At 39.1% G+C, this 14,942-nt stretch overlaps 1 pseudogene; it reads right to left on the reverse strand.

Moving 5' to 3' along the window:
* Positions 1 to 14,056, reverse strand: part of LOC114622451 — a 14,255-nt pseudogene extending 199 nt beyond the window's left edge.
* Between the last annotated feature and the right edge of the window lie 886 nt (positions 14,057 to 14,942).

Genomic DNA, 14,942 nt, shown 5'->3' on the forward strand with positions numbered 1-14,942 from the left:
TTTTATGTCTTTGAAGATATTTTTTACTATAAAAGGCTTTACCACATCGGTCACAATCATAGAGTTTTTCTCCAGAATCTGTTCTTCTATGTATTTGAAGACCAGTATCATCCACAAAGCATCCAGTACTCATGCTTTTATGTATCTGAAGGTGATGGTTTCTTGCAATGGCTCCATCATATTGCACACATTCATAAGGTTTCTCTCCAGTATTAATCGGTTCATCACTTTGAAGATGCCTGTGATATAAATAGGCTTTAACACATTGGATATATTCAGTTTCACTATAGGAGGATTTCTTTCAACCCTGTGTATGTAAATGACACATGCAAAAAGGATTACTCCATTCATTATACTAGTGAATCAATTTTTAGATGAATTAATTTAACAATCTTTTCTAATTATAAAGAAGAATCAGATATAATAATGTTCTAACACTTTGTTTATATCCATTGCAGTTTGCTTCATTATTGGTACCATTTACATCTTTAACAATACCAGTGATGGTAACTGCATTTATTATATGGCTCAAAATTATAACATCCTTTTCCTATATGACGTTTTTCACATATTTGAAAAAATGTACAAGCATTCAGAGCTTTACAACAATGATTCCATTCATAAATTTTACTATAATGTGAGCCATACAATATTTGTGAAGTTACACAGGACAAACAGAAAATTTCTACCTTATTTTTCTGCAGTCTAACTTTTTTGATATATTTCAAAGGAAGTTGTGAAATCAGTTAATTGGAAACCTTCATAACTTTAAACAAATTTACCCTAAGTGGGGAAAATTACAAATCTTATAAGGTCTTCTCAGAGAGCTACTAGATTTATGTCAATATGCCCTAGGCACAGAAAATTGTATTCGCTACAATCAGTAGATATATAGATAGACAGAGAAGCTAGATAGATAAATAGACAGACAGATAGAAAAGAAAGATAGACAGATAGATGGATAGGTAGGTAGATGACAGAAATATGCCTGTTCCACATAATACACCTATGAAAGAAATAATAACAAATAAAACATATCCACATTGTATTCACACAGGTTTACTTGTTATTCCTCATAGACATACGGTATTTGGATTAAGTGTTGTCTACAAAAACATTTTTAATTTTCATGAACTTCCACTCTCAATAATCATACGAACGTTGCTACAAGTACATAAGTAACACCATCAATATCTATGGAGTTGCATATCAGATAGTTTTGAATATAAAATGATTATATATTCAATGTATTTACTTTTTGCCCTATCTAAGTGGTATGAGACTAAACAGATTGGCAATTCTACAGTGTAGCTTGAATGGAGCTGTGCTTGAAATGACACTATTTGTTAAGGCATTTTATCCATATTTTCTGTCTTAACAGATGCCTTGCAAACACAAATAGAATACCTGAAACTGAAGTATAGCATTTGTGAGAACTTCATAGTCAGTATCCTTAAATACTTATTTACACTCATGATTTTAATGGAAACTTCAAAAACACATTAAGATTTCTTCAAAGAAATATCTGTATCAGCATCCACAAGAAAATTACCTGTTACGTCTTCCATAATTTCCACAATGTTCTTCAATATTGTGATCTTCCCACTTATAGCCTAGAATATAATACCAGAAAATGTATGGTATATTACTGTAATTTAAACAATATTTAAGAAACTGTCTTCAAGATCCTTACAAACAGGCCTGATTTATTCACATCATTCTTCCTCCTTCTCAAATGAAACTAGAAGTACATTGATAACAGCAACAAAAGCAAACATACACACAAATGAACAAGCACAACAACAAAAGTACAGTAGCCCCCTTATTTTAAAAAGAGAAACAACATTCACAGTCTTACCGATTACAGAGAGGTTCCTATAGGTCTCTAGCATCACATCTTTGTAGAGATTCTTCTGGGAAGGATTCAGCAACGCCCACTCTTCTCGAGTAAAATTCACCACTACATCATCATATGTCACTGCATTCTAAAATATCCCATATATATGTATAAAAGAAAGCACAATACTGAAATATTAGACATGTATATTTCACTGACAATATTTTCAAACAATTTTAGTACTTCTGCTACTTGTGTACTGACACAGAAGCTATAATATTAGAATAACCAAGTCATTTTTGAAGGATACTGAATAATAAGGTTCTTATCTGTAATTTCTTCATAGAAGCTGGAGGAGGGGGGATGGGATAGGGGGTTTTTGGATGGGAGAGTGAATGGGAAACGGGGACTACATCTGAAATGTAAATAGAATATCCAATAAAAATATATAGAAAAGCTGGGAGGTGTAGGCACATGCCTTTAATCTCAGCACTTGGGAGGCAGAGGCAGGCGGATTTCTGAGTTCGAGGCCAGCCTGGTCTACAGAGTGAGTTCCAGGACAGCCAGGGATACACAGAGAAACCCTATCTCGAAAAACAAAATATACATATATACATATAATATAGATATATAATATATCAAAATTGTTTGAAAATATTGTGTGTATATAATATACATAATACATATATATAATATTTATATTATATACATATAAACATCAATAGCAGTAAGCACACAGAGATATGTATGAATAATTACTAACTACAAAAGCAATCCGCAAGATGAATGGATTGCTGAATGCATTTAATCTCAACACTGAGAACACAGAAGCAAAACTTTGTCATTGTTTTTGATACCAGGCTGGTCTATGAAATAAATTATAGGAAAGCCAGAGTTATACACTATGACCCAGTATCCCTTGCAAAAACTCAAACTATCAAACCATAAGGAAGAAACAAATCAGATTATTTATGTTCTTAAAATGAATTATACATTCACCACAGTTGAATACGTATCTTCCAGAACATGAAGTGCCCCAGTTGTAACTGTACCAGTAATCATATCGTATTAAAAGGAAAATCATGATTACACAATTACACAGTGGACAGAAGAAAATATTATCAATATAAATATTGATAAATAAATTACATAAAGCTGGGCTAAGCCTTGAGGAACAGTTGCTGCTCCTGCAAAGTAGGGTCTACAATGGCCAGTGCTTACATAGGGTCTCATAAGTAACCATGCATTCATAAGTTCAAGAGTTCTGAGGCCATCATCTGACTACTGAAAGGACCAGACACACATGAGATACATATGTATGCATAAAAGTGAAACACTCACATTTTTTTTTCAGTGTGTATTCAAAGCCAACACAATAGGCAGGAAGAATGTCATGCACCTACAATTCAATGTCTAAGGAGGTTTAGGCAGTAAAAATGTCATCAATGCATGCCATCCTAGAAAACAGAATAGTACACACCACCAAATTTAAAAATTCAAGACGCAGGTGAGGCTCAGCATGACAGCACCTGTTTGACATGTACAAAAACCTACATTCCAGGCCCATCAGCCAATAAAGTGAGAAAAAACAAACAAAAATGATAGGCATGTAGTCTAACATTTAATACAAGCACCCCTGCGCCAGATTTATGTTGATCTCTAAGTCTTGGGATCCCTACTTTGAAGACAGCCAAAATTACACAGACAAAGATTGCCTTCTAAAACAAATGCAAAATCCACAACTAAAAAAAAAGTAAAAAACCTTTAAGATAGCAATTTTTTTTGTCATAAAGTTATTGTACTCTGTGCAGAGATTATCATTGTACTATTCAAAGACTGATATCTGTGCCATCTTATCTGGTTGTACTATCTGGTTAAGTATTTCTGCCTCAATATTATATAAAGCATTGCTACCCATTTATTCTCTTATTTTCTTGAATAGTTAATATACCAATGACTGAGAAGGTGATAGAATAATGAGGGACCTCCTCCAACCATAACATGGAGAAGAATGGCAGAGGGGATTCACTGTGAAGACAATCAAGGAGACATGAGAAAAGGCCTCTAGCCTAGAAACACAGATAAGTGTAAAACTGCAAATATCACTGGACTTTTGACTGGGAGGTGGTCAGATTACTGTAGAGAATGAAAAGAGAGAGAAAACTGCTCAGTAATTATTTTCTTTTTTTTTTTTTAATTTTTTTTTAAAGATTTATTTATTTATTTTATTTATGAGTACACTGTAGCTGTCTTCAGACACACCAGAAGAGGGCATCGAATCTCATTACGGATGGTTGTGAGCCACCATGTGGTTGCTGGGATTTGAACTCAGGACCTCTGGAAGGGCAGTCAGTGCTCTTAACCGCTGAGCCATCTCTCCAGCCCCAGTAATTATTTTCTTAAAGCTTGGTAAATAAACATACTAGTCCAGTTTGCATTATTTAAGAGTCCCCTTTGTTACTACAAGGGGACTGACATTTGGAATACCAATGAGTGACAAGAACTCCCTTAGTATACAAATTTAAAAACATGTACCTTGGGTAAGTTCTCTGGCAGGAGGGCATGATTCCTTGAATAGACCTTCAGAGGTGCAGAAGGTCCATAAAAAGTTGCAGAAAAGTAGAGTGAAAGAGAAAGGAAATACCAGGGTAGTTCTTTCAAGAAATTTCTTCTGAGTAAATAAAAGCTGGCTCGTCAAAACAGGCAAGTCTCCCAGAACAGGACACAGTAGTCTAACTGGGCCTGAGGCTATAGCCCTTTGAGAAAGGACTCAGGATGGCCTGACTCACACTGGCCAGAAGAGCAAACATTTGTGATACCAATAGCTTCCCAGAAAGGGGTAGGAGTTCAGGATTTTAGAAGCATCTCTGGGTTATACCTCAAGATCATGAGATGGAAAAAAATACTCCAATCAAATGGACCTAAAAAGTAAGCTGGTTTCCAGGCGGTGGTGGCCCACGCCTTTAATCCCAGCACTTGGGAGGCAGAGGCAGGCGGATTTCTGAGTAAAAGTAAGCTGGTGTAGGTATTTTACCATTTCAGAAAACAGATTTCAAAGTATACAAACAGGCTGATGATATGATAGTATATATAAATGAAGTGTAAAATACCACAAGAAAATTCTTCTACCTCATAAGCACTTTCAGCATAGTAGCTATATCCTAAATTATTTGAAACAAAATCAGTATCCCCCCTATACTCTTCTTGTGTAAAAAGGAAAAATTGATTAGAAAGACTTCAGGGAATCAACAACCTGCACAAAAGCCACAATTAATATAAATTATCATAGGAGAACTCTAAAAAAGCAAATGAAAGAGTTGTCTGACAAAAAAAACAAAAAAACAAAAAAAAAAACCTACAAATGTTTGAAGAAAGACATTGCTCTTAGAATATTACCAGCTCTCCAATGATTATTCCTGGTTTCAAAGTAGGAACTCTCTTGTTTGTTTGTTTGTTTGTTTGTTTGACAATGTGCCCTTAGGGAAAGTTCCATAGGCTTATATCATAGACTGTTATTTGCTCTATGAAGCATGTTTCTGGGTTCTCACTGTTATTTTCGATACATGGCGGACTCAGTGAAAGCCTTGCTTGATCAGCCCAGAGCACAACACTACAATGTCTTTCCATTTCAAATGGTGTCACCTTTTCCATCTTATACAACTAGGCTCTTATCAAGAGGAGAACTCAAGTTTTGCTGCACAACCTGTATTAAGGGTGATTGTGACCTTGTAATGACCTGTTCAGCACTTGTTTGGAGGCCTACTCTCTGATGTACGGATGGGCACAGTGGCTGGTTGGAAATCAGGGTTGACTCATTTTTGTGGTTGGGAGCCATATTTCTGAAAAATCCTGGAGAATAAACTTGTTTATCTAAGGATTCTAGTTGCTACTAGGCCTAGTTGGAATACTGCTTATCTGTGAATGTTATAGAATCAGTCTTCAGTCATCTAAATATACTTGGTGTGACTTAGCATCCTAAATACTGGTAAACCCTTTACTTCATCAATTTTAGTCACATCACAGCTTAATATTGTACATGAGATGCTATTTAAGACTTCCAAATAATTTTACTGAAAATGGATCTCACAGCTAAATGCTAAAGGCAGAACTTGTTGAAGATTCAAAGAAATCTGACCTCACCAATTTGTCAAAATGCCCTGCATGTTTCTATATACAAGCTTATGCTATAAATATTTTGTACAGAGGCATACTCACAGTTAAAATATTCAGGTGCCAACACTACATCCTGAGAATGGCTAATACCACAAGAGACTTCACAGTTGGCTGAACCTAGACATTGTTCCCCACCCACCACTAAAAATGACCCAGCACTTTGGCTCCCTCCCAATCCTCTTCTTTGAGGACACTAAACATATGCTCACCATTTTGCACCTTCTGAGCTTGCCAGAGATCCTCTGAGACAAACCAGCAGTAGCCCACAGCACACAACACAATGAAGCATTCAAGCCTGCTCAGCTACAGGGAACCTGGAGCATGGCAACAGGAAGAACACTCCTCCTCTTCTGATTAGCAAGTTTTCCCAGAGGAGGCTCCAATTGGCCAGTGAGTCTTGAATGACTTGAGTAAATCCCTCAGGGTTAGAAGGTGTTAAAGAAACACAGCAGACTGGTTCCAGGCCAAGGTTTCCAGCCTAGGGCCAGACCTTTTCCACATCTACAGAGATTTGCATTTCAGTAGCACCTTTGCCTGTCTTCCAATAGCCTACTTGTCTGTCTTCCCGACAGGCCCTTGGGAGGTCCCACCACTCCAACTCACCTCTGATTAGCAGCTGGCTCCTTCCCTTTGGATAGACTTACTCTGTGCTCACCAGATCACAACTACCAAGCTTTCCTGTGCTTTCATTACAGCAATCAGTAGCTGTTTTCCTTAATCCTCCTGGAATCAAAGTCGAAAACGTTCACAGAACTACTCAACTTGCAGTGGAGTAAGAAATCTGTCCCACACATGGAAGGGCTCCCAGTATATTTACATATAAAGAGAGATTTTTAAGAAACAAGATGGTTTTGTAACATTAAGATAGTGGGAGGGTTAAAAAAAAAAACAAAAACCCGCCGGGCGGTGGTGGTGCACGCCTTTAATCCCAGCATTTGGGAGGCAGAGGCAGGCAAATTTCTGAGTTTGAGGCCAGCCTGGTCTACAGAGTGAGTTCCAGGACAGCCAGGGATACACAGAGAAACCCTGTCTTGAAAAACCAAAACAAACAAACAAACAAACAAAAAAACAACCTTCAACTGTGCTTGTAAAATCAACTGAGCTGATAAAATGAGTGGGAGTACATAGAAAGTTGATATATTACCCATCTATCCTGCTCTCTGGGCCAAGCCAAGCTGAGCAGTCTACCATCCCAGGGACATATCCATTCTCCTGCTACATTTCTACCAAAAAAAAAAAATCCACCCTAAGCCCAAGACTAGATGGTGGTAGAGCAGAATTATTACACCACACTTTCAATGAAGAGATAATATCAACACAACTCATTCTATGAGGCCACAATTACCCTGATACCTAAACCGTAGTAAGACTCAACAAAGAAAGAACATGTGAGATCTATTTCTCTTATGCACATGCATGCAAAATAATAAAATATTTACAGTCTGAAAGCAGGAACACATTTAAATCACCATACATCATGATTAAGTAGGCTTCATCCCTGGAATACAGGGATGGATCAAAATATGAAAATCTATCTATATAATACAGCAAATAAACAATTAAAAAAAATCCCATGATCATGTTATTAGAAGGTGAAAAAGACTGTGACTAAATACAAACCCACCCTCATGTTAAAAGTATTAGAGAAATCATGAATACAACGCATACACCTAAATATACTAAACAAAATATACACCAATCCAATAGCCAATATTTAACAAAATGGAGAGATAACTGAAAGCAATTCCACTAGTATCAGGAACAAGACAAGACTGCTAACTTTGTAGTCCCTCCCCCCTTCTAATCGATAATAGAGTAAATGAGGTTCTAGCAAGAGCAATAATACAGCTAAAGAAGACTAAGGGACTGCAAATTGGAAAAGAGGTCAAAGTATATCTATGTGTGGATATATGATGCTGTACGTAAGCTACCTCAAATACTCTAGCAGAGAACTCTTTAGCTTAGGCTCCAAGATGAGCAAGTGATAGATGAGACCTCATTAAACTGTCAACAGGACAAATCCACAAGATTTAGATTGGGAAAAAGATCTTCACTAAGCCTACATGGGATGAGGGCTACTCTCCAAAATATATGGAGAAAAATAAAAAACTTAGACCACGAAAAAACTGACTTAAATAGGGTCCAGTGATAATAGAGAATTCTCAAAGAAGAATCTGGAATGCCCAAGAAGCACTTAAAGAAATGTACACTATCATCAATAATCAGGGAAATGCAAATCAAAACATCCCTGAGAGTCCATCTTACTCCAATCAGAATGGGTAAAATCAAAAACTCAAACAACAACACATGCTCACAAGGATGTGGAGCTCTTCCACAGTTGGTACTTTTACAAACTCTTACAAACATCTGGAAGTCAATCTGGAAGATAATCCACACAATTGGAATTACTTCTAGCTGAAGACCCAACTATACTGTTCCTGGGCATATACACAAAAGGTGCGCCATAACACAACAAGGATACATGCTCCACTAAGTTCACAGTAGCCTTATTAGTAATAGCCAGTAACTGGAAGCAAATGAATTGTCCCTTAACCAAAGAACAGGTCTACACAACAGAATACTATTCAGCTATTAGAAACAAAGGCATCATAAATTTTGCAAGCAAATGGATGAATGTAGAATATATCATTCTGAGTGAGGTAACCCACGCCCAAAAGACATATATGGTATATATTCACTGGTAAGTGGATATTAGCCAAAAAGTACAGAACACCCATGATATACCCCACAGACCTCAAGAAGTTAAACAAGAAGGAATCTCCAAGAGTGGATCCTTCTATCTCACTTAGAATGGGGAACAAAACAGACATGGAATGCAGAAAGAGTGAGTTCTGTAGGACAGGATAGAAGAAAAGGAAAAGGGGGCAGGATCAAGTATGGGAGAGACAGGACAGAAACCCAGAGTATCAACAGTATGAATGGAAATATGCAGCTACTGGGTGGAGGATGGGGGGACATATAGAAAATTCTAGAGACCTAGCATAGGGGAGACACCTTAGCCAAATGTGCAATAGAAGAAATATGGATCCTGAGGAGACCACATTGAAAGGGCCCCAGTGGAGGCCCTCACATTCAGAATTTTCAATTCAAAATTGTTCCCTTCTAAAAATAACGTGGTGATAAAAATGGAACAGAGCATGAACAAATGGCTGATCAGTGCCAGGCCCAACTTGAGAGCCATCCCCTGGGTGGGTTCCAAACTCCAACACTATTGCCAATGCTATGTTACGCCTGAAGACAAGAGCTTAGCATGAGTCTTCCCTGAGAGGCTCTACCAGGAGCTGAGTGAGTGAGACACATGCAGATACTCACAGCCAAGCACTGGATAGGTAGGATTAACATAGTGAAAATGACCTTGTTACTGAGGGACCAGAAGGGCTTTCAAGTCCCACATCCTCCTTACAGGTTCACCCTCCCACCTGAGGTCAAAGCTAGGCCAAGTAAGATTCTCCATCCACAGGAACATTCTGGAGTAAAAATTTCTCAGAATGTACTGAGTGATAGTTACCTGACCCCCAGAAAGTCCCAGGTAGAATTCAAGTGCTGGTCATGCTTGCTAGCCAATAGATTTAAAGGTCAATATGTTTGTCCAATAAGTTTGAACTGTAACCTTGGTGATGTAACTTGTGTCCCTAAAAAGTAGAAAAACTGCTTATAGTAGCCATTGGGGTCGCCTGGAGGGAATAATTGAAGGTCCATCTTGAAGCTCCAGAAAATAAACGTCTTGCTTTTGCATTGATCTGCATCTTGGTGTGTCCCTCAAGGCCATTTTGAAGTAAGTAACACTGACCCAGGGTTGGGGTCTTACATTACCAAAAGCAATCTACAGGTTGATTGTAACCCCATCAAAATTCAAACACAATATTTTATAAACCTTGAAAGAGCAATTCTCAACTTCATAAGGAAAAAAAAACCCAGGATACGCAAAGCAATCCTAAACAATAAAAACTTTGCTAGGAATCACCATCCCTCAACTCAAGCTACACTGCCAATCAATAGTGATGAAACTGCATAATACTGGTACAAAAACAGATGTGTGGACCAATGAATCAACTCAAAGATCCAGAAATAAACTCACACATCTATGTCCACTTGATTTTTGATGAAGGAAATCAAACAATGAAAAAAAGAGAACATCTTCAAAAATGGTACTACTCTACCTGGATACCTACACATAGAAAAATGAAAATGGATTCATGTTTAGCACCCTGTACAGAATTCAAGTCCAAGTAGAACATGAGAATGCATGAAAATCTGCAACTAAAGAAAGTTCAGAGGTGGCAACATCTGGAAGTAACTTCTGTAATGTAGCATCAAACCTGCTTTGGTCATGGTGGCATGGAGTGACATACTTTTTGCACCTGGGAGAAAGTATGAGAGAAAGTCTGAGCTTACAGAGTGTTGAGGGCTGCTGTGAGCAAAGGCTTGCTTGCATAATAATTTACATATTTCACATTCCTGTAAAACAGGTACCCCCCAGATGAGGTTAGTGACTCCAAGATAATTAGAAACAGCTGGAGTCCAGATGTCAACAGTGTGGCTTTCTCCACAAGGTAAACACTGGGACCTTCTGGATAGCACTTAAGAAAAATACCTCTGAATACATGAGTTTGAGAATATATAATTTCTCAACTATGCAAAAATGATTCAATATGAATTGAATGAGGGTCTTTATGAATCTGTAGGAACAAAAGCAGTTGCACCATGAGCCAACTAGTTAGAAAATTACTAAGGAAGGAGATGAAGGGATTTATGAAGAAGCTTAGGAATGCAGATAGATTCCAGAGTTCAGGATCAAAGTTACCCTCAGGCTCGATAGAAATGGTAATTTCGTGGTGGGGTCCCACCTAACTAGCCTATCAACTGTGCTTAACAAAGGCAGACAGAAATTTGAGTTATTTTGCAATGTTAAGAAAAACTGTATGCCTCCTAATAATCAAAGGGCTGGGGTCATAGGATGCTGATTCATAGGATAATCAAAAGGAAAACCTGGAGTAAATGACTGAATTGACAGGTTAAAGAAAAGAATGTACCTGTATTCTGCTGGAGGTAAGCTTACCAGAGAAATGTTTAGAAGAAAAAGAGAACTGCTTATAGAATGAACACACACACAAACACACACGCACCCATGCAGAGAATGAAGCCAAAAAGCAGGACATGGACAGAGAGGTCTCATAGACTAGCAAGCAGAATACAGACAAAGCTCCAGAAAGAAAGCAGAAACAGAGAGAGAAGCAGATGGAAAGTCTGTATCAAGCAGAACACATGTCATCAACTTGGATCCGTGATTTTCCTTTTCACCACTCCCAGACAACCCTGCTCTCAGAAAATTGGAAAGGAACTTTGGAACACTTGTAACCCCAAGGGAAAGGTTAATTAACATTCCTTGGACAGAGGACACTTGCTGGATTAACAGTCAGAGGAGGAAGGGAGAGGCTGATTAACATTCTTCAGACCACAAGGAAGTGAACTCACTTTCCGGTGGTAAATGCCCAGAGGACAAGTGGACACATTCCAAAGAACAGACCAACCCTTGCCACCTAGAGACATGGGAGGTCCTTGCCACCTCATTCCCTAGAGACAAGTTTAAAAAGTCAGACTGTTCTGCCAATCACATTGTACCTAATGGCTGCTGTCCTAAGGACTGTATAAAAGCTCAGTGAATGAGCGGCACAGGGTCGCCTCTCCTTTTGGGGTACAAGATGGCCCCAGCATGCTGGAACATTAAAAATTCCTCTTGCATTTTGAAGCGATCTCTTGTCTCCACGTGGTTCACTCAGGGGGGTCTCCTGTAAACTAAGGCTCTGCTTGCTAGAGTCTTACAACTTCTCTCTAAGCCAAGCCTGGTCTTTTGGCACCTATAAACACATACTGGGTAACATATACCTTAATCCCTACATGAGATCCCAGGCTTTTTGAGCCACAGAAATACCATCCTATCTCCCACAGTATTCCCACTTACACACTCACCTCCACTGCAAATTTACCACTGTAAATCTTGCAAGGATTTCCTTAAGTTTTGCCATTTTTGAATCCAAGAGAGACAGCTTGAGGAATATGAAAATACATATATTTTTCCAATCACAGAGCAGTGAAGTGTCCTTTCTTATACTCATGATACATTACAATCAATTTATTCATTGAGATATATATGTGTATTACATATATATACCTCAATGTTAATCTTACTAACGTTTCTAAAGAAATGACCTGGACATCTGGACTTTGAGGATTATCTTGTAAATTGTAGATTATGTTTGTCCCAAATTTTCAAGAAATAATACAACTATATATTCATATTTATTACTCAATAGGCAAATGTAAGTTTAAACTCATACTAATGGAAACTTTACTTTTAAGACATATTACTCAGCCAGGTGGTGGTGGCGCAAGCCTTTAATCCCATCACTTGGGAGGCAGAGGCAGGCAGATTTCTGAGTTCGAGGCCAGCCTGGTCTCCAGAGTGAGTTCCAGGACAGCCAGGACTACACAGAGAAACTCTGTCTCGAAAAACCAAAAGAGACATGCTACTCTACACGTGGATACTCCTACGCCATCTAATGCATTACACACCTCTCTAGTTTACTCAATATGCACCTTGACTGTCATCTGGCCTTCCAATTATTACTGAAACTCTTACAGAAGTCATCACATTCCTGCTGAGTGATGGCAGCAGGGTATTCAGTCCAGATAGTCATAGTCTTGGGTCTTATTCAATTCTTCACATCAACATATTCGTTTTTATTTTGGGGGTTTGTGTGTGTGTGTTCCTTTCTGTTCATCTTCATCTATTTCTACATTTCAAGTCTTCCATTTCTTTTTTTAACCATTTGTTTCTTTGAACCATATATTTATTTATTTACTTATTTATTCATTTTACTAATTCACTTTACCACCTGCTCATTGCCCCTCCTCCCAGTCAATACCTCCAACCATCCCTTCCCTCCCTCCCCCCCACCCTGTCCTTTTCTCAGGGGCCCTACTTGGTATTCCCCTCCAGGGAATATCAAGTCTCTGCAAAACTAGGAGCATCCCCTCCAACTGAGGCCAGGTAAGGCAGCCTAACTAGAAAAACCCATAAATAGAATCCACTTGAAGTCCAAGCTTCACATCTGCCATATATGTTCACAGGGGATCCCATGTATATTCTTTGGTTGGTGGATCACTCTCTGAGAGCCCCAAGGGTCCTGGTTAGTTGATTCTGTTGGTTTCTCTATGGAATTCCTATCACATTTGGGAATTACAAAATCACTCACTTTCCCCATCAGGGCCTTCTTCATAATGGTGACCCCTTAAACTACAGTGTGTGAGCTAGCAATTGTCTACATTGCTTCACCCTGCAGTGTACACAGTCAACTGTTCCTCCTGTTTTGCTCTGAAGGCAGAAGCCATGCTGCACATGCAAGTACTTTTCCTTTTACTGTAAAGGACAGTACATACATGACTAAAATGAGTAACTTCTCTCTAGTGGTACAGCCATCTAACTTATGAATTTACTCAGTTTAGCAAGGTCGAGGATGGGACTGGGATCCTGGTAAAAACATACCTTGTCACGGAAACATTTTTCTAAAAGGCTAAAGATGCAGCTGATTTAAAATTAATCCACCTTCTTATTTGTTTCTTTTTTAAAAACGGAGAAATAATGAAAGAATGTGCTTTGATTCACCCAACACATGAGATACATATTACAACATAGACAAAACTAACATCAAATGAATCAAACCCAAAATGCTAAATACCAAGAGAAGACCTTGGAGAATATACTAGAGAAACAAAGCCTATCTGCCATTGGCACGCTGCCAAGGGTGTTTTTATACACAGGCCCCTGCTCCAAATTGTTTGTAAATATTCAGGCAAGAGAGTGAAGTTATTCAGATGCCACCACTGGGGCCAGAAGTGGCTAAAACCACGAGGTATTCTCACAGGTGCCTGCATCTAGCTGCTGATCCGACCCAGCCTTGGGTAGGACCCACCACACCAGCTCCCGCACCTCACCTCTTTGGGAAGTGACTGTATTCTCACCATGGCGCAACTTCAGAATTTGCCTGAAATTCTTCCACAGTACCCCGCAGCACCAGTAAGAGCACACAGACCAAGTCACCTTAAACCTGCTTAACTATTCGAACCGGCAAAATGGATCCCGGAAGAACCCTCCTCCTCTTCTGACTGGCTGATCTGCCTGGAGGCTTCAATTGGCGAGTGATTCTTGAGTGACATGAGCAACTCTCTCAGGGTCAGAGGGTGCAGAAGTAACTCAGAATAGTGTTTCCAGGCACAGGCTTCTGGTCTAGATGCACATCTTTTTCAGATCCGCAGGTATATATATTTTGGTAGCAATTGTTCCTATCTTCCATTAGCCTCCATGTCAGCCGGTGGGAGGACCTACCATTCCAGCTCATCTCTGATTAGCTGCCTGTTCCTCCCCTTTGTGGGTTGTGACCTTGTGCTCACCAAGTCAGGAATTCCATTCTTGCCAATGTTTCCACTGCACCCAGTAGGCATTTCCCCTTACTGCTGCTGGAGTCAAGCATATTAACAACTTTGTAGTGGATTGAACAATGTCTCACTTGTGGAAAAGTGCCCCGAATATTGCCAATTAAAGAGAGAGTTTAAGAAACAAGATTTGTTTTTCATTTTTTTATTGAAAATTTTACTTATTTACATGTCAAATGTTATCCCCTTTCCCAGATTCCCCTCCTGAAACCCCCTATCCCATCGTCTCTCCCCTTGCTTCTATGAGGATGCTCACCCACCTGCCCACCCACTCCTGCCTCCCCACCTTGGCATTCCCCTGCCTTGGGGCATGGGGCCTTACCAGGACCAAGGTCCTCTCCTCCCATTGATGGCCGACAAGGCCATCCTCTGGTAGCTCTGGGAGGTCTGGTTGGTTGATATTGTTGTTCTTCCTATG

The sequence above is a fragment of the Grammomys surdaster genome, unplaced genomic scaffold (genome assembly GCF_004785775.1).
Source record: "Grammomys surdaster isolate TR1022 unplaced genomic scaffold, NIH_TR_1.0 64, whole genome shotgun sequence".
Classification (NCBI taxonomy): Eukaryota; Metazoa; Chordata; class Mammalia; order Rodentia; family Muridae; genus Grammomys; species Grammomys surdaster.